General features: G+C 36.5%; 1 protein-coding gene and 1 long non-coding RNA gene across 2 annotated transcripts in view; one reads left to right on the top strand and one right to left on the bottom strand.

Moving 5' to 3' along the window:
* Positions 1–7,757, bottom strand: part of LOC118764488 — a 32,253-nt gene extending 24,496 nt beyond the window's left edge. Inside the window, exon 1 of the long non-coding RNA XR_005000294.1 lies at positions 7,680–7,757. This is a non-coding gene — a long non-coding RNA (uncharacterized LOC118764488). The remainder of the gene's footprint in view (positions 1–7,679) is intronic.
* LOC115215248 (RING finger protein 44) overlaps positions 1–20,000 on the top strand; it is a 319,144-nt gene that overhangs the window by 82,312 nt on the left and 216,832 nt on the right. The gene's annotated exons all lie outside the window — the stretch shown is intronic.

Raw genomic sequence — 20,000 nt, 5'->3', positions numbered from 1 at the left:
ACAAATTCTTATCTATAACCCTCCCTTCATCGTTCTTCTCCTCCTCCTTTTACCACTTCAGTCATATGTCCTCTCCTTTATTAAATGCTTGCCTTAGATTTTCAAAAGTTTCTTTGAAAAATATGTTTCTGTGTTATTTATCATGGAAAAATTCCTTACCAAATTTTCCCCAAACAAAGAATGCATATATGCTTTATTTTGTGGGTAGTGTAGTTGTTTATGTTAATGCTTTTACATAAATGTATTTTTATCTGTCTGTCTGCTTGTTTGAATACATATGTCTGTAAATGTTTATTTTCCATTATCATGACCACTGATCAATTTATTTCAATTAGTAAACAAATATCAGAAAGTGAATGCGATTGGTTATCGTATGATTAGTGAAAAAGTGTTGTGATCCAACTGTGAAGGTAGACAGAACACCAAAGATTTGGCAAGAAGTGATGGCAATAGATCTAAGAATACTGGAACTCTCAGAGGAGGATTGAATATATGCTGCATTGCCAGCCCACCAAACCCATGCTTATCCATTGACATTCAAGCAATAATTATCATCCTCATCATCATCAATCTTCCTTTAACGTGGACATTTCAGATAATTCCGGTGAGCCTAAAAATATTGAGCACTGTCCACTCATTCTTTTCAGACTAACGAGTAAAATGGGCTTAATTCAGCTGGGAATCAGTGAATGGTTAGGGAATCCGTTTATTTAGAACTTATTGGTCTTCATATTACAGCATTAGTGGAAGTATGAAGTTTGGTTTTAAAATATCATCATCATCACTACCATCAGTTAACATCCACTTTTTCGTGGCTGCATGGCACAGATTCTATAAGGCCTGATGCCCTTCTTGTCACCAACCCTCACCTGTTTCCAAGCAAGGTGATAATTCTCCATGACCAGACATTTTTCACAGAATACCGGAGTTGAACACATTCATTTGTGTGACAATGATACTGATTTACAACTGTCACATGATGTCTAGGCTAGGGGACACTCATGCACGTGCACATGCACACACACACTTCTTTCAGTTTCTGTCCACCAAATCTACTCACAAAGCTTTGGTTGATCTGCCACTCTAGTAGAAGACACTTGCCCAAGGGCTGCACAGTGGAACTGAATCCAAAACCACAGGCTTTGGAATTATATCGTCTTCAATCAAACAAATCCATAGTCAGCTGTGGTAAACATGTTCTCTAGTCACTGATCTCCTAAAGAATATGTTCTTTTACCTAAGTTTTTTTTTGTGTTAATCTTAGCTGTTCATTATATGCTGCCACATCTACAAACTTCTCTGTCACTTAGAACACATATAAAATAATAAATGCAGACCACTTGAACTGCTTGTATCCTTTATCTACTTGAAGAACAAAAGGATTCTGCATCTTCAGTGACCTTTTTACTCTTACAGATCACTCAAACTACAGCCGTTATCCTAACACTAGTACTGCTTTTTTCTTTAGAAGTTTTCCCATCTAACAACACTTTCAGAAGTGAACCTCTAAGCAGTTGCTCGACTTGCTAGAAATAGCAGCTCGGTTTGCTTCAAACTATATACTGTACTGGCTTAGGAATGCAGACAGTGGATAATGAAGTCCAGAGTCAGCACTGGATTAATCATTAAGCATTAAGGGAAAGAGGGGCCACCACAGAAATAGTAAATGGTTTACAGCACAAAAGAAATCACTTTAAACTTACTAAAATAATATTCGGGATGCCTTTGTCTCTACTAAGTATAGATGCAGATGTGTTACCTAAGATTCATTTTGAGGATCTGATCAAAGACTTTGCAATTCAAAAAAGTAGGAGGAAAGTTTCCAAATATAATTAAAATGGAATTATACAAAAATAAACATTTTTCCCTCTTACTGTTTTGTTTCATTTTGAAAAATAAAAATTTATTTTATGATTTGTTATTGTTTATATTTTGAATTACATAATCTTTTATGGGTGCACCAAACTCTTCTAAGTGCTTAGGGCCTTGATGGGTCTTAATCCGGCCCTGTCCAGAGTATATGGATTTTGATTTAAAAAAAAAAAAGACAAGTAGGTTATAGCTTGAATAACCTTGATCACATCTAATTGATTGGGCTAAATAACAATTATGGCCATGCTGCAAATAGCTCACTGTATACTATGTATGTATGGGTTTAATTCATTTGGTATTTTTCTGTTCAGTGAATTCTCTCTATCTTTCTCTCTGGCCAGGTGACCATGTACCTCCTCTACAGCAAGACACCTGTTTCTGACTCCCTCTTACATTCTAATCTTTCATCATCTGACACAAGATCACCTCCTCCATTGACTCCTCCCTTCTCAAAGACTCTTTGTCTTAAAAGTTACATGGTGTCCCTGCCAGTGCTGGTACCACATAAAAGGCATCTAGTAAAGTGGTTGGCATCCAGCTGTAAAAACCATGCCAAAACTGATCTCACCGGTGCTGGTACCATGTAAAAAGCACTCGACCTACTCTGTAGAGTAGTTTGGTGTTAGGAAGGGCACCCAGCTGTAAAAACCATGCCAAAACAGATACAGAAATCTGGTGCAGTATTCTATCTGGCCAGTTCCTGTCAAACCATCCATCTTATGATGCCAGCATGGAAGGTAGATGTTAAATGATGATGATATATATTTGAGAAGTACAGGATCTGATTCTCTTTAGAGGTTCGCTGGCCACTCTTTTCTGTCTTCTAAAGAGTATTTACTCATTTTCTAAGCTGTCTTTACAGCCATCCTGTGTTTAAGACTTTCTTTATTTTCTCTATATTTATTTACATATGGAAAAAAAACCCCCCATCATCACAATCATCATTTACATCAATCAGCCTGATTGTTTATATCAACTTTTAGTATATATATGTGTGTGTGTGTGTGTGTGTGTGTGTGTGTGTGTGTGTGTGTGTGTGTGCAGGCATAGCTGTTTGGTTAAAAAGCTTGCTTTGCAACTACCACATGGTTTCAAGTTCAGTTCCACTGTGCAGTACCTTGGGCAAGTGTTTCCTACTGTAGCCCTAGGCCGACCAATGCCTTGTGAGGGAATTTGGTAGACAGAAACTGTGTGAAAGCCGTCTTGTACATATGCGTCTGTGTGTATTTTTGGCTGTCCCTCACCACCATTTGACAACTGATGTTGGTTTGTTTGTGTCCCCCATAACTTAGCAGTCCAGCAAGAGACCAATAGAATAAGTACTTGACTTTAAAAAATACTAGAGTTGATTTTTTTTTTTTTTTCAGCTAAATCCTTTAAGGTGATGCCCCAGCATGGCCACAGTCCAATGATTGAAACTTGTAATGGACAAAAGATAGAATTATTAATTTTTCACTGTTATATATTGAAGTTTGGTCCTGGGTACTGGAAACTAATCTCTTCATTGTTCATGGGGTCAAACACGGTTTTTCTCTTCTTTTTCCTTTTAGCTGAAGATTTGAGCTTACTCCATGGTTGAGCAAATATTAGACAAAATATTCAGTTGTAAGACACCTGTTCCAAGAATTTCATGCAAAAGTTCAAATTCATGCAACTTTCCAACTCAGGCTTTATATTTAAGAATGAATGTAAAAAATTGCTTTAATGTGTAAAGTAATCTGAAAACAGATTGACTGAAGAATCAATGTGAAACGATGTAAATGACGATTGTGATGATAGTTTTTTTCCATATGCAAATAAATATGAACACCACACGCACATTACCAGGCTCAACCTGTTGTGGCGAATGTGTCATTATGGTGATTAGCATTATCTAAAGCCTGCTGCAGACAACACAAGTAGCCTGATTGATTCATATCATATGTTGCAAGCTAAGCTGTCTGCACAAATTTAAATACATTAAAAAGAAAATAACAAGAAAGTTTAGACATGTTGTTGCCTTTAGTACTTACATATTTATTTTTTTTTGCATTTATTTGTTATGTATTTTTATTAGATTGTTTTTACGTCTGTTTTTCCATGCTAGCATGGGTTAGATAAATATGTTATTAAAGCATTGTTTTCACAGATGAATGCTCTTCCTGATACTAATCCTTATTTGTTTTTCAAGTAAGCGACCTTTTATTCCACACGACCTCTAAGGTGCAAAGCCAGCAGGCAATTTACAGATAGAAGAGCCTACAGCAACACTGCTCAGATGTCATGACATTTTTTTTGTATAAGTTAGCGCAAATGCAAACAAACATACATGTGCACATACACACACACACACACACAATTGCATGAGACAGAAAGGAAGAAAGAAAGAAAGAAAGAGAGCTACTTCTTAATCACATAGCCTCACCTGTACTTATCTCATTGAAATTAGGCTTAGTCAACACTTTTTCACTGTTTGCAAGTTACTTGGTGATGCCATTACTGGTGGTGCCATGTAAAAAGCACCCAGTACACTTTCTAAAGTGGCTGTTATTAGGAAGGACATCCAATTTTAGAAACCATGCCAGGGTAGATATTGAGGGGCTTGGCGCAGTCTTATAGCTTTCCAACTCCTTACAAATTGTCCAACCTATACCAACATGCAAAATATGTTAAATAAAGCTGATGATGATAGTGATGATGACAATGATAGTACTCACACATATCTCGTTCTTGTTGTGTTTTAATTAAATTACAGGAAATGAATCAATGATTTTACTCTATGAAAAACCACATACTTGATAAACCTAGACAGTAACGTTTGTTTTTTTTTCTATTTGCCTATTATTATCATTTAATGTCATCTTAAAGTATGTGGTACCACTACTTCATAATTACTAATTTTGGAAAAGTTATCTGAAAGCGAAACCATTCTATTTCAAAAGTGTTTTCTAACCAGGCTTGTAACTCAGCTTCAAAAATTAATCAAAGCAAAACTTTAAATGGCACCATTTGCATAGATTTTCAGAAAACAAAATAAAGTGCTACTAGTCATTTATAATTTAAAATACAAATACTTTATAATATAAAAACATCGCTGGTCTGAAAAAGAGATCTTAATTGTCAGACTGCTTAAAGAATCTACATAAAATATTCTCTTTGTTAATGGTCTTCATCTGCTAATCATCATTTTGAAGAATATTTAACCGAGTTAAACCTAGAGTCTCTCTCTCTCTCCCTACCTCTCTCTCTCTCTCTCTCTCTCTCTCTCTATATATATATATATATGGGTGTGTGGTTCTCTCTTACCCATCATAATTGATTGGCAAGGTTGTTTCTTCGTTACTGAACCAACTAGTAGAGTGTAGTAACTGTAGGATAATACAAATGTTTAGAAGGAAACATTTGGATTTGTGTAGATTAACAGGCATTGAGTTAGTTTTCTTGAGAAACATTATGAGAGTGTATTGTTCACCAAACATCAAGTTCCTAACACAGAGTTTAGATTTGGTGTTTGAGTTTGTCAGCCAATCAAATTTACAAAGAACAAGGTACTGAGCTTGTAGCACTTGCATTAAATCAATAGACAACTTTGTTTTCGCTCAAAGTATGATGTTAGAGATAAAGGGAGTAATAACTGACTACTTTTGTGGTAATCTTATTATATTAAATTAATTGGGATGTTTAGTCTATAACTGCTTACTGTTTCTTTGGCAAGCCATGAGTTCTACATCAGTTTTGCTTGTATTTGTTTTTGCTAATTTATAAACATAGGTGCAAGGAGTGGCTGTGTGGTAAGTAGCTTGCTTACCAGCCACAAGGTTCCAGGTTCAGTCCCACTTTGTGGCACCTTGCGCAGGATTCTTCTACTATAGCCTCGTGATTGGATTTGGTAGATGGAAACTGAAAGAAGCCTGTCGTATATATATATGTATATGTTTGTGTGTCTGTGTTTGTTCCCTTCTCACACCATTGCTTGACAACCGGTGTTGGTGTGTTTACGCCCCCATAACTTAGCAGATTGACAAGAGACTGATAGAATAAGTACTAGGCTTACAAAGAGTAAGTCCTGGGCTTGATCTGTTTGACTAAAGGCGGTGCTCCAGCATGGCCACATTCAAATGACAACTAATAAAAGAATAGTGAAATATATAGTCTTTCCTTTGACCTGTATAAACTGATATTGATCTTTGCTCTTGATCATGCAGAGATATTAAGCCACACTGAGCTTCTTGTAATGCAAGCAATAAAGGTCAGCTAAATCCAGGTAAAAACTGAGTACCAATCAGTGGGGTTAGCACTGATAATGTCATTAGGGAATGTTTTTATGAGATTATTTTCTAATAACAAAATGTATATATATTATAGCTTGCTTCCCAACCACATGGTTTCAGGTTCAGTCCCACTGTGTGGCACTTGGGCAAGTATCTTCTATATCCTTGGGCTGACCAAAGCCTTGTGAGTGGATTTGGGAGACGAAAACTGAAAGAAGCTCATCGTGTGTGTGTATGTTTGTCCCCCATTGCTACTTGACAACCTGTGCTGGTGTGTTTGTGTTCCTGTAACTTAGCAGTTCAGCATAAGAGACTGATAGAATAAGTACCAGACTTAAAAAAATAAGTCGTGGAGGTCAGTTCATTTGACGAAGAAATTCTGCAAGGTGGTGCCCCAGTATGGCCACAGTGTAATGACTAAAACAGATCAAAGATAAAATGTAACCAAGAATGCATAACTTCCAATATCCTGCTTCTTTACTGTGGCTAATATATTCTTCAAATAGTAATGTCTTGCTGTGAGGGATTGAAGCAATGTCTGTTTCATAAACAGGTTTTGGTGTAGTGAAGTTGTGTTTGGAATGCAAAGTCTTTGCCAAGATATTTGTCGAAAGGTGTACAGGTAATGTAAAACATGAGACTAAAGATATCTTGCTTGAAGGGATCCATTATGGCCCAATCGCCCCGTAGACTTGTATGCATGTGTGTGTATGTGTGTGTGGTTGTGTATATTTGTATGAGTATATATGTATGTGTGTGGCTTTGTGTATGTATGTATATGTGTGGCTGTGTATATGTATGTCTGTATAAACAGATGGGTGCTCCCACTCCTACAGTCTCAATAGTTTACGTCTAGTGAAACATTTAGATGCAATCTAATCGAGATCAGTCTGCTGTTCAATGGCATCAGTCCAGTTGCAAAATGAATACATGCTCCTGGATTAGACATCGTTGTCTGAGTAATTCCATTATTTTGGAATGGTATAAGTTTGGACAGCTGTATTTAATTTAAAAGTACAGTGATTGGCCTCATTGTCTTGGAAGATAGAACTTATGTGTGGTGGACTTTATTGTTGAAGAACGGATAAATTTGAACTTTCCAAGGATGTAAATTTAATACTACACTATTCAACTGAAATGGTTTCCTTGGTTACCTCATACCAGCTTATGGATCTGCTAGCATGTAGCTTTACAGAAACATAGAAATCATGTGAGGTAAATACAATAAGTTAATGAAGACTGGTGAAATAATTTACTACTTATTCTAAGCATAATTTCTGCCACTGATATTTCTTGAGTTTTATTACATGAACTTGTGTGACTATATATTAAAGTCATGTTGTATTCACTACAAGGGAGTGGTTTTAAAGTATTGCTTAAACCATTCTCTTATACCCTAAGGATAAACACATTATTGGATTTCCTTTAGTTTTATTCTTGCTATGTACCTTGTGTAAGAAATAACACTTTCTTTTTGTAATTTAATAAAATTTTCATCAGTATTACTAATTAAAATTATAAATTATTTAAGTGATAAAGATGACATCTATAATTTACCTTAATGTAGGAAGTACTGTTACATGATGTGACATGTTCTTTTGTTTTGTTCTGTCTTTCAAAAGCATAGGTGTATGTAATTAAAAAATAACATGTGCACAACATTTTATTTCATATTCCTCAATCTGTAAGATAAAATCCAATTATACTATTTAACAGTGACTAGTATGTTTTTAGAATACTTTTGGATATTGAAATTCTTGGCCCTTACAATATCATCTTGTAAAATAGTTTACAAAATGATTTTTTACTTGCAACACATACTTATATCATCATCACCATTATTATTTAGTGCCCATTTTCCATGCTGGCATGGGTTGGATGGTTTCACCAGGGCTAATAAGCTGAAGGTGTGCACCAGGCTCCAACCATTCCAAATCAGACTGGAACCTGATACAGCCCCTCAGCTTACTAACCCTGGTCAAACCATGGCAGCATGGACAATGGAAACTAAATGATGATGATGATGATATAAGTATGTGTTGCAAGTTACAGCTGAATATAAAAGAGTGAACTTACTAACTATAGCCAACTTACATGGTACTTTGGTATTAGGAAGTAATCTGCATTGACTAGTGTTTAATTACTTACAAATATAGTTTCGTTTGTTAATTATTTTTACTTTAACTGATCACTTGTGACCTTGAAATGGTCAAAGAAAAACATTGAGGATAAAACTGAAACATCACCACCATCATTATCATCATCTTGGCCTTTTTGGATGGACTTATAATATAGTTTGTTCCCCACTCAGTTTCATCTGCTTTCATTGATGTGGTATGAGAATAGGACTTCTCAAAACTTTCTTTGGTCTTCTATCTCGAGTGCCTATACTGCCTCCTCACTTTATATCTTTTCATGATACAATGAATGCAGTTTCTACATAGTTGGGTGCCCAAAATAGCAGCCAAAATCTCTCAAATCCTATTTTACTGTTTTAAAGAAGAAATTACACAAATAATCTTATTTATACATAAAAAGTGTAGTTACAGCTGCAACAAAAACTACTTTTGATCAGAGTAGATTTGTGGCTAACAACTAGAATAACACAGGCATATGGCATAGTGGTTAAGAGCGCTGGCTACTGATTCCAAGTTCGATTCCAGGCAGTAACCTGAATAATAAATAATAATAATAACAACAACATCGAAAAATACGTTCGAAATGAGAACCCAGGTTCTAATTTTCCTCAAGACACCTGATGAAGGCTGGAGGGTATATCAGCCAAAACGTGTTAACAACAAACAAGATGAGGACAAATATCCTTCAAATGTAGATAATTCCTCATCTCTTAAGTATAGAACTGTAGAATAACACATTTTCAACCAACGTATATCAACTATGTGCATTACATGTCTGTGTCAGTATATCTGCTCTTCCATTTTTTCTGGGATTGGTCAAGTGATGTGACACCTGATGTGAATCGAATAAGGGTGTTCATTTTTTTTTCAATTGAGACAGAGAGAAAGGTAAAATTGATATATTTATATGTGTTATATGCCCCTTTAAAAGATAAAGACCCCCTTTGGTCATGAATGACCATGAGATTGCACCTGGAAAGTTCCCCTCCGAGACATCACAAGTCCAGGCAAGGTTGTTTATGGAAGACCAGCTGTTGCCCATGCATACCAGCCTCACCTCTTCACGCCACCAATGTTATCCAAGGGAAAGGCAAAGGCCACTACAGCTTGACACTCATTTCTACAGCTGAGTGAACTGGAGCAACATGAAATAAAGTGTCTTGCTCAAGAACACAACATGCAGCCTGATCTGGGAATCAAACTCACTACCTCGTGATTGTGAGCCTGGCACTTTAACAACTGAGTCATGTGCCTTCATATACACACATTTACGTATATTATATCATACCTATTTCTTTACTACCCACAAGGGGCTAAACACAGAGAGGACAAACAAGGACAGACAAACGGATTAAGTCGATTATATCGACCTCAGTGCACAACTGGTACTTAATTTATCGACCCCGAAAGGATGAAAGGCAAAGTCAACCTTAGCGGAATTTGAACTCAGAATGTAACGGCAGACGAAATACGGCTACGTATTTCGCCCAGCATGATAATGTTTCTGCCAGCTCGCCGCCTTCGTATATTATATCATACCATAATACTGTGTGGGATGGGTTCCCTATTGATAGGCCACAGATATTCAATTCAGAATTAAACACTAATTATATGCAAATTAGTAACAGCAATTCTTTGAAGCTACTAGATTTGATGTGTATCTATAGACATAATAGCTACTTGTTTCTCTGGGATTGGCCAAATTATGTTGACACCTTTGATAAGACCCCAATAAGGGTTGAAAATCAATTAAGTCTGTTCATCATTTTTCCAGTCTTTGGAGAGATAGATAAAACGGGCATGTTTGTATGTCTGCTATGTAGGTTTACATATATCAGCCAATACCTTTAGTATCCAGCCATTGTCTTTAAAGCACTTTGTTTTAACGTTACATGAATTTAACATTATCTGATAGTTCAGTCTCTCAAATGTTCTGACCTGAGTTATGACTTCTTAAAAGAGTGACTCCCTAATTTGTATTCCTGAACATTTTAACTGAAAAAGCAGGTTTTTTCTAGATACATTCACCAATCCCTTTACAATGGTAAAAGAATCTTTTTCATCATTATCACTACCACCATCATATTATGTCTGTTTTCCCCTATACTTTTATGGGTTGAATAGGTTTTGTTTCATACAGCACTTCAGTATTTGTTGTAGTCTTGTGTCACCTCCTTTAGGAGGCTCAGTTTCCTCAGATCAGCTTTCACTACTTCTTCATATGTCTTCCTTGCTCTTCACCTACAGCAGGTCTCCTTCTATTAGAATACTCTTGGTTTCTGAAAGATGCACAATACATCTGATTGCTTTCATATCCAATTTTTCTCCCCGCTCATTTATGTTCCATTGTTGATGCACAATAATGTAATACATCTAGCGAAACATTTTCAACTGATTTCTTTCTCACCTTCATACATCCTCCAAATTTAACGCCCTTCTTTAACTATCTTGCAGCATTATACTCGCAACACAATCATCATACAATCTGCCCTTCACTCTCAAATGGAAGATCTCTTTGTTGCCAGCTCCTTGAATTTTTTTTCTACCCTGTTCTCACTATGCTTTCAAAACATCCTTCTCCCTCTGCTAATTAGGTCACCTAGGTAAAAGAAGCGGAAAAAGCAAGCTTTCAACTACTTCTTGGGAGTCCTCCAGGCATTTTGAAAGAATTTATTTCTAAATGCACTTACTACTACTACTACTAGCACCAGCAGCAGCAGCAGCACCACCACCACCACTACTGTGCTTATGAAGTCCTTCCTCTTTTTAAAGTTATTACAGGATTTCTCTTTTTCCTCAATTCCATGTTCATTGAGTAAATAAAACTAGATCTTCTAAATTGAAATTTATTTGCATTGCTAAATTTACTGCCTTGAAATTAATTAATTTTTTGTATACTGGTGGTGCCGCAGCATGGCCACAACCTTTGGGCTGAAACATATATAAAAATGAAAAAGCATACTTCAGTAAAAATAAAAATAGTAATAATAATAATAATAATAATAATAATAATCCTTCCTACTAAAGGCACAAGGCCTGAAATTTGTAGGGAGGAGTTAAGTCAATTGCATCAACCCTAGTGTTTCACTGGTACTTAATTTATTGATCCTGTAAGGATGAAAGGTAAAATCAACCTCTGCAGAATTTGAACTCAGAGCGTAAAGACAGACAAAATGCTGCTAAGCATTTTGCCCAGCATGCTAGCAATTCTGACAGCTCACTGCTTTAGTGGTAGTTCTTTCTGATATAGGCACAAGGCCTGAAATTTTGGGAGGAGCCAGTTGGTTACGTCAACCCCAGTATTCAACTGGTACTTATTTTATCAACTCCTAAAGGATGAAAACCAAAGTCAACCTTGGTGCAATTTGAATGCAGAACATAAACATGGACGAAATGGCACTAAGTACTTTGACCTTGTGTGCTAACAGTTCTGCCAGTTCACTGGTTCCATAATAATAATAATAATCCTTTCTACTATTGGCACAAGGCTTGGAATTTGGGGGAGGGGGATAGTAAATTACATCGACCCCACTATTCAACTGGTACTTAATCTATCGACCTCAAAAAGATGAAGAGCAAAGTCAACCTCAGCGGAATTTGAACTCAGAACATAAAGACAGACAATATGCCACAAAGCATAATAATAATAATAATTTCAAATTTTGCCACCAGGGCAGCCATTTTGAGGGAGGGGACGAGTTGATTATATTGACCCCGAAAGGATGAAAGGCAAAGTCGACCTCGGTAGAATTTGAACTCAGAACATAGACATGGATGAAATACTGCTAAGCATTTCGCCTGGCGTTCTAACGATTCTGCCAGCTCGTCACCTCAATAATAATAATGATGATAACAATAAAACAAGGATTTCAAATTTTGGCACAAGGCCGGCAATTTCAGGAAGTGGGTAAGTCAATCACATCAATCCCAGTGCTCAACTGACTAGTTATTTCATTGACCCCCAAAGAGATGAAAGGCAGTTGACCTTAGTGGAATTGGAACTCAGAACATAAAGGCAGACAAAATCCCACTAAGCATTTTATCCAACATGCTAAAGATTCTGCCAGCTTGCCATCATTTTAAAAGGATGAAAGACAAAGACAGCCACAGAAGCATTTGTACTCAGAACACAAAGCAAGAAGAAATGTTGCTAAGCATTTTGTCCAGCATGCTAATGATTCTGCGAGCTCACCATCTTTTAATAATGATAATAATGGCAGTAATAGTTTCAAATTTTAGCACAACACCAGCATTTTTTGGGAAGGGATGTAAATTAACTACATTGATCCCAAAAGGATGAAATTCCACTAAGCATTTTGCTTGGTGTGCTAACAATTCTGCCAGCTCACTGCCTGATAATAATAATAATAATAATAATAATAACCATCCTTTCTACTGTAGGCGCAAGACCTGAAATTTGGTAGGGAGGAGATGTGTTGATTACATCAACCCCAGTGTTTCACTGGTACTTAATTTATTGACCCCGAAAGGATGAAAGGCAAAGTTGACCTTTGCAGAATTTGAATTCAAAACATAGCATTGGGTGAAATACCGCTAAGCATTTTGTCCAACATGCTAACGATTCTGCCAGCGTGCCGCCTTCAATAATAATAATGATAATCTTTTCTACTGTAGGCACAAGGCCTAAAATTTTGGGGGAGGGGTAAAGTCAGTTACATCGACCCCAGTGTTTCATTGGTACTTAATTTATTGACCCTGAATCCATTGTGCTAACAATTCTCCCAGCTCGCCACCTTCAAATAATAATAGTCCTTTCTACTGTATGCACAAGCCCTGAAATTTTGGAGGAGGGGTTAAGTCGGTTACATCAACTCCAGTGTTTCATTTATCGGCCCTGAAAGGATGAAAGGCAAAGTCAACCTCGGTAGAATTTGAACTCAGAACATAAGGACGGACGAAATGCTGCAAGGCATTTTGCCCGATGTGCTAACGATTCTGCCAGCTTGCTTTCTTAATAATAATAATAATAATAATGATGATGATGATGATTTATTTTATTTGCCACCAGGGTGCCTGATGAGAGACAAAGATGAAAATAATAATAGTAGTTAGTGTTAGTTGTAATAATAATTGTAAAAATATTAATAATAACCCTTTATTATGTCATTTTTTTTTCACCCAATAGTCTCTTCATTTCATATTTAAGTCAACTCTATTTGCAAAATTGATTTTTTTTTTTTGTTTTTACCATTCATTTTTTCCATTTTTCCTCCAAAAATCATTTATCATTTTTTTCACCACCCTCACCATCCAGTGCAATATAATTATTCAACTTCTGTGTATTTCCCAGCATCTCTTATTCAAGTTTAAGTTTCCCTTCTTTTTACTTTTTTTTTTTATTGTTCATTTTTATATTTATTCATTCATTATTATTTTTGTTTTTTGTCTTTAACGTCAAGGTGATTACGTACGCCAGTGTTTTTATAGGCATCTTACTCCTCGACAAGACTCCTACCCTGGTAGTGGAGCTTCCCTTTTTTCTTTTTTTTTTATATGATGCCTTTCTTTATTATTTTATATTTTTTGTATATATATATATATATATATATATATATTTATTTGTTTTTCTTTTTGTCATATATTTCCTCTTTTATTATATTGCCTCCCTCTCTCCTGCCCTGCCCATTCTAGTTATACTACAGCAGTGCATATGCACGCTTGCACACACAAGTTAGGCCAAAGATATGCTGGTTTCTCTTGCTCCTGGCTGATTCTTTTACCCCATCTTCTTGTCAGCTAGCTCTAACTCACTTCATGACCACCACCCCCAAAATCATTCCCCTACCACTACTACTTTCACATTTTCCCTTAACTCCTTTCTTTACTTTTAAAAGGACATTTTCCATTTTCTATCTCTCTTTATAACTTTCCTCTCTTTCACTTTACCCCTACCACATTACGCTCTCTCCCATCTCCACTTTAGATCTTTGTTTTCTTTTTTTCTTTATTTATTACTCTGGGTGTGTGTGTGTGTGTGTATGTATCTATGCATACAAATCTGTGTGTATGTGTTATCTCTCCATGTGCTTGTTTGCCTGCATTTATGTTGTGTGTGTGTGTGCATGTTTATCTCAAACGCATACATTTACTGGTTTATATCCTCATGTTTGTGTGCGCGTGTCTGTCTAGTTGTGTAGCCATATATACACAGACACACACACACACGTGTATGTGTGTGTGTGTGTGTGTGTGTGTCTATTTGTGTACTGGTGAGATTCTCCAGAGAAGCAAGGCACACATACTGGTTCCCTGTTATTATGCAAATTAAGATCTTCCCTTGTTTGTCTCCTTTCACACGCACACGCGCCTGTGAATATTTTGATCTGCTGCTGCTGCAGAGGGTATTCTGTCTCTTTTTTTTCTTATTTTTTTTCTTTTCTCCTTCAGGGAAGCCTCTATCGATGGTGGCGGTGGTGGTGGTGGTGGGGGAGATATCCGCCCTCTGAATGTTGCTTTTGTGTCCCAGGAGTCTTCTGTTATAGATGAGACAAGGACGTAGCTTATATCAGTGAATTCCAGATTAATGTTGTATGCCACGGCGAGCACAGGACCTGTCCAGTTGTGGAGGAGGACAGGGATCGCTGAACAGTAGGATCTTTCCGCAGTAGTCTAATCTGCTTGTGTCATCAGGAAAAATTTATTTTTCCTTTTGCGCACATGTTCTCTCTCAGACACAAGCATGCATGCACACACACACACATGCGCGTGCATGCACACACACACACGCGCATGCATGCACAAACATATGACATGCATCCCTGCATGAGAAGCAAGATTGAGATTGTATTTCCTGTATAGAGATCTCTTCATTCATATATATGTACATATATATATATATATATATAATATATATATATATATATAATATATATATATATATATATAATATATATATATATATATTATATATATATATATATACGCACACATGCACGCACACACATAAATGTCTACACTTATCTCTATATGTGTGTGTATATATATATAAAACAGTTTTAAAATCTATGTAAATGTGTGTAAATATATTGTGTATGTTGTGTGATCGTTATATCTCTCTCTCTCCCCCTCTCTCTCTCTCTCTCTATGTATATATACACACACACACATATAGAGAGAGAGAGACAGACAGATTGATAGATTTAAGGTTGTCTTTATGTAATTTCCTGTGTATGACTTTCGCTGTTTTATAATAATAATAATGTTGATACATTCTACTATTGTCTCAACCTGATGGAAATAGCAGCTAAATGTTTCTCAGATTACTCACTGGAGTCTTGAGAAATGTAATTCTCAACATATCTCTAATAAGATGTGATGGTCATGGTTGGAATACCTTTGATCGTAGTCCTACTCAATCAGGTTTCATCTTTGACTAAACTGCTAAATATAAAAGAAAAAATATGATAACACAATACGTGCAGTTTATACCATTTGTTCCCTATATACATTTTGCCATTGTAGCTATTTACTTCCCTCTGGAGTGGGTGTTCTTAGTGCATTTGGATACAAACCCACAATGGTTCTTCAAGACAAGCAAGTTTTGATTATAAACTGCGTGTTTAGTTTAATCATATTTTCCACTGTATTTTGCTCTGTATTTGCTCAGAACTGTAATACTAGTAAATATATTAGTAACCATACCACTTTAGAAGTACACTGGATGATGATACTCTATGTGGAGCTCTAAATTCATCAGTTGCAGTAGAACATCAACTGTACACACACACACACATAGTGTGTATGTGTGTATATATTCTTTTATTCTTTGATTCTTTGAATTGTTTATCATTTGACTTTGGCCATGCTGGAGCACCACCTTGAAGGGTTTTAGTCAAACAAATCAATCCAGGGCTTTTTTTTTAAGTCTACCACTTATTCTATTGGTCTCTTTTGCAGAACTGCTAATTTACGAGGATGTAAACACACCAACACTGGTTGTCAAGCAGTGATGTGGGGACACACACACTAACACACACACACACACACACACAGACAGAGGCAAATCCACGAACAAAAAATAGGAAAATACAAAGTCAATTGAACATACCCAGTGAATATATTAGATTAAAGCTCAGTGAAAATTTTAGGTGGAAGAATTGGAGTAGAAATGGTGTTTCAAGCATGGCTCTTCATTGGATAGAGGAAAGGTTCAGAGAAAAGAAAGAGGAAGGAACAGATAGTCCAAATTAAAGCACGTGTCTGTTACATGGCCAAAAATATGTCTTGTGTGTATCATTGGGAGCAATGATAAAAGATCCACGTAGGTGCAGGAGTGGCTGTCTGGTAAGTAGCTTGCTTACCAACCACATGGTTCCAGGTTCAGTCCCACTGTGTGGCACCTTGGACAAGTGTCTTCTACTATAGCCTCGGGCCGACCAAAGCCTTGTGAGTGGATTTGGTAGACGGAAACTGAAAGAAGCCCGTCGTATGTATGTATGTATATATATGTGTGTTTGTGTCTGTGTTTGTCCCCCCCAACATTGCTTGACAACTGATGTTGGTGTGTTTACGTCCCCATAACTTAGTGATTCGGCAAAAGAGACTGATAGAATAAGTACTAGGCTTACAAAGAATAAGTCCTGGGGTTGATTTGCTTGACTAAAGGCAGTGCTCCAGCATGGATGCAGTCAAATGACTGAAACAAGTAAAGAGTAATATCAAAGTCTTTATCCAGTGAACAATACTACAGCTCAACATCTAGCTTAAGTAATGTTGGAGTACTCAGCCATCACATGATACATAGGTTATTTAAAGAACATAGAATCAAAATAATCAACCACCCTCATGCAAAAGAAAACAACAACAGCAAAATACCTTTGAAATTGTTAAAAGGAGCAAAAATTAGCAATATGATAACTCATCTGTAATTAGATAAATGATGTTAGGTGGTGGTTCTGTTTTGTACTGTTGATTGTCCAAGAAAATTTTGCAATTGGACAGTCAATAATTCAGCTCTTATATCCACTGTGATAGAAGCAGTGTCATTGATTTCCAATATCCTGCAAAAACATGTCTGGTCATGAGGAAATATTACCTCGCTTGGGAACAGCTTAGGGTTGGTGATAGGAATGGCATTGGGTTGTAGAAAATCTGCCTCAACAAATTCTGTCCAAGCCATGCAAATATTGAAATGTGCACATTAAAATGATGATGATGTGTGTGTGTGTGTGTATGTGTAGGAGCAGTTGGGTTAAATTATTTAGAGGTTCACTTCAGGACCACAAAATCCAAGATTTGATCCCACTGCATGGCACCTTCAGCAAATATCATTTTGTATAACTTGTGGAATTGGGTAGATGGCAACTGTATAGAAGCCTCTGAGATTGATTGCACTTGTAATTAAAGGGGTACAGACTTGTTTTACACTGCCATGCTGTTTCTGCCTGGGAACTGCATTATTATACATGTTTGTTGAATGCTCAGCTACTTAACACTCTTAATTCAAGAAACAGGTAACCCAGTTGATTGAACAACCAAATTTTCATCATTAAGGTCATTGGATATCCAGCCCTATATATGTGCTTATACACACACACAAGCTTGATGTGCAATGCAATGAAGTGTTCCCCTGATGGACTGCTGTGGATCTGCATCCAATTTCACTATGAACACCCACTGCAGAGGATGCAATTAGCCACGATGATGAAATATGCCACTGTATAAATGGTGTAAACTGCACCTGTGTTTATCGTACTGTTTTCTACATTTGCTCTTTATATTATAACTAGTAATACCACTAAATACAACAGTATTTATTGGAAATAGACACTTTACTGGTGATGACACTCTACATGGGGCTTTAAATTCACCAGTAGCAGTTGTACACCTAACTGTGCAGACATGAAGTACTATATATACATACATACCTACACACACACATTTGAGCGAGGTTGTTGCCAGTGCCGCTGGACTGGCTCCTGTGCAGGTGGCATGTAAAAAGCACCATTTGAGCGTGGCCGTTGCCAGTACTGCCTGACTGGCCCTCGTGCCAGTGGCACGTAAAAGCACCCACTACACTCCAGCTGTAAAAACTCTTCCAGATCAGATTGGAGCCTGGTGCAGCCATCTGGTTCGCCAGACCTCAGTCAAATTGTCCAACTCATGCTAGCATGGAAAGCAGACGTTAAACGATGATGATGATGATGCACAAACACATATTTGCACAAAGGTTTCTTCAGGATAATTGAGCGTCCATAGTTTTCATTGTTATTCTCCTCAACTTCACTACTCTCCTTTCTCTTTGCCTCGAAATGGAAGTGTGCAAGTTAAAGATAATAGTTTTATTTCTCTCTACTGTTTGATGTGTGCATCTATCTTGCTTGCATTCATACACATATTAATGCGTGCATATGTTTGTTATTAACTTGGATTTGTTTTAGTATTTAAATCAGGTAGAAGTAATGGGTACAAAGTACACAACTAAAGGAATAAAATCCACTAGATTTTGGAAATATCATCTTATACGAAATAACGCACAGCAATTTTGAATGAAGGGTCATTGCATATAATTCTTCATTAGATTCTTTATTATTATTATTATTATTATTATTTGTGTTATCATGTATTAAATATTTCTTTAAATTAACTGTAGGAATGAGATAATTTGTATTTCTAGAATTATTACTTCAGTGATTGAAGCCTTCTCATTCTAGATAGGAGTGCTGAACATTCACTTCTAAAAATAGTTCCATTTATTATTTACTTTATGAGCATTGCTGATAATTTTATATATATTCTTTTATCATTTATTCACTGGACTGTGGCCATGCTGCAATGCCACATTGAAGAGTTCACTCCAGTACTTATTTTTAACTTTGGTGCTAAGTTACAAAGACATAGATAAACCAAGATTTTGCCTGCCATATTCTCTCAAGGCATTGGTCAGCATGAGACTATAGTAGAAGACACTTGCCTGAGGTGTTGTGCAATGGAACTGAATCCAAAACCATGTGACTACAAAGCACGCTTCTTAATCACACAGCCATCTCTGTGCATACATTATATTAAAAAAATTTCGAACTAAAATTTTCATTAGTAAATAAAACAGAAAGAATAAATAATACAAAATTACTGATTTCTTTATTGCCCACAAGGGGCTAAACATAGATAGGACAAACAAGGACAGACAAAGGGGTTAAGTTGATTACATCGACCCCAGTGCATAACTGGTACTTAATTTATCGACCCCGAAAGGATGAAAGGCAAAGTCGACGTTGGTTGAATTTGAACTCAGAATGTAACGGCAGACGAAATACCGCTAACTATTTCGCCGGTGGGGGGGGGGGGGTAACGTTTCTGCCAGCTCACCGCCTTCTTAATTTATACTTCTTCTGATTTATACTTCTGACATATAAAGTCTTTCTGTTGTTTTTTTTTTTTCCTTTTTTTAAAAAAATGTTTCCTTTGTAATTGGTACTGCAATAAAAGGAGATAAGCATGGGAAATAGAGCCTTTTAGGGAAAAGAGAGAAAGAAATGTTTCAATCACATTTTTGTTTCACTAAGGAATAAGAGCTTGGCTACAACTTTGTTCTCTGTTTCTTGCATTTGATTGTAGACTAACTATCTGCCTATTTCCTCATAATGGTCACTGTTCTTATGATAATTTCCCCCTGCAATTTTCAGTCTTTGTTCTAGACTATGTTGCTTTTAGGAATGAATTACAACTAGTAATTTTGAGTTCTAAATCTTATTCAACTTTTATCTGAAACTTTCATGTA

This window comes from Octopus sinensis, linkage group LG8 (genome assembly GCF_006345805.1).
Source record: "Octopus sinensis linkage group LG8, ASM634580v1, whole genome shotgun sequence".
In the NCBI taxonomy this organism is placed as follows: domain Eukaryota; kingdom Metazoa; phylum Mollusca; class Cephalopoda; order Octopoda; family Octopodidae; genus Octopus; species Octopus sinensis.
This window is presented reverse-complemented; position numbering and strand designations above follow the sequence as displayed.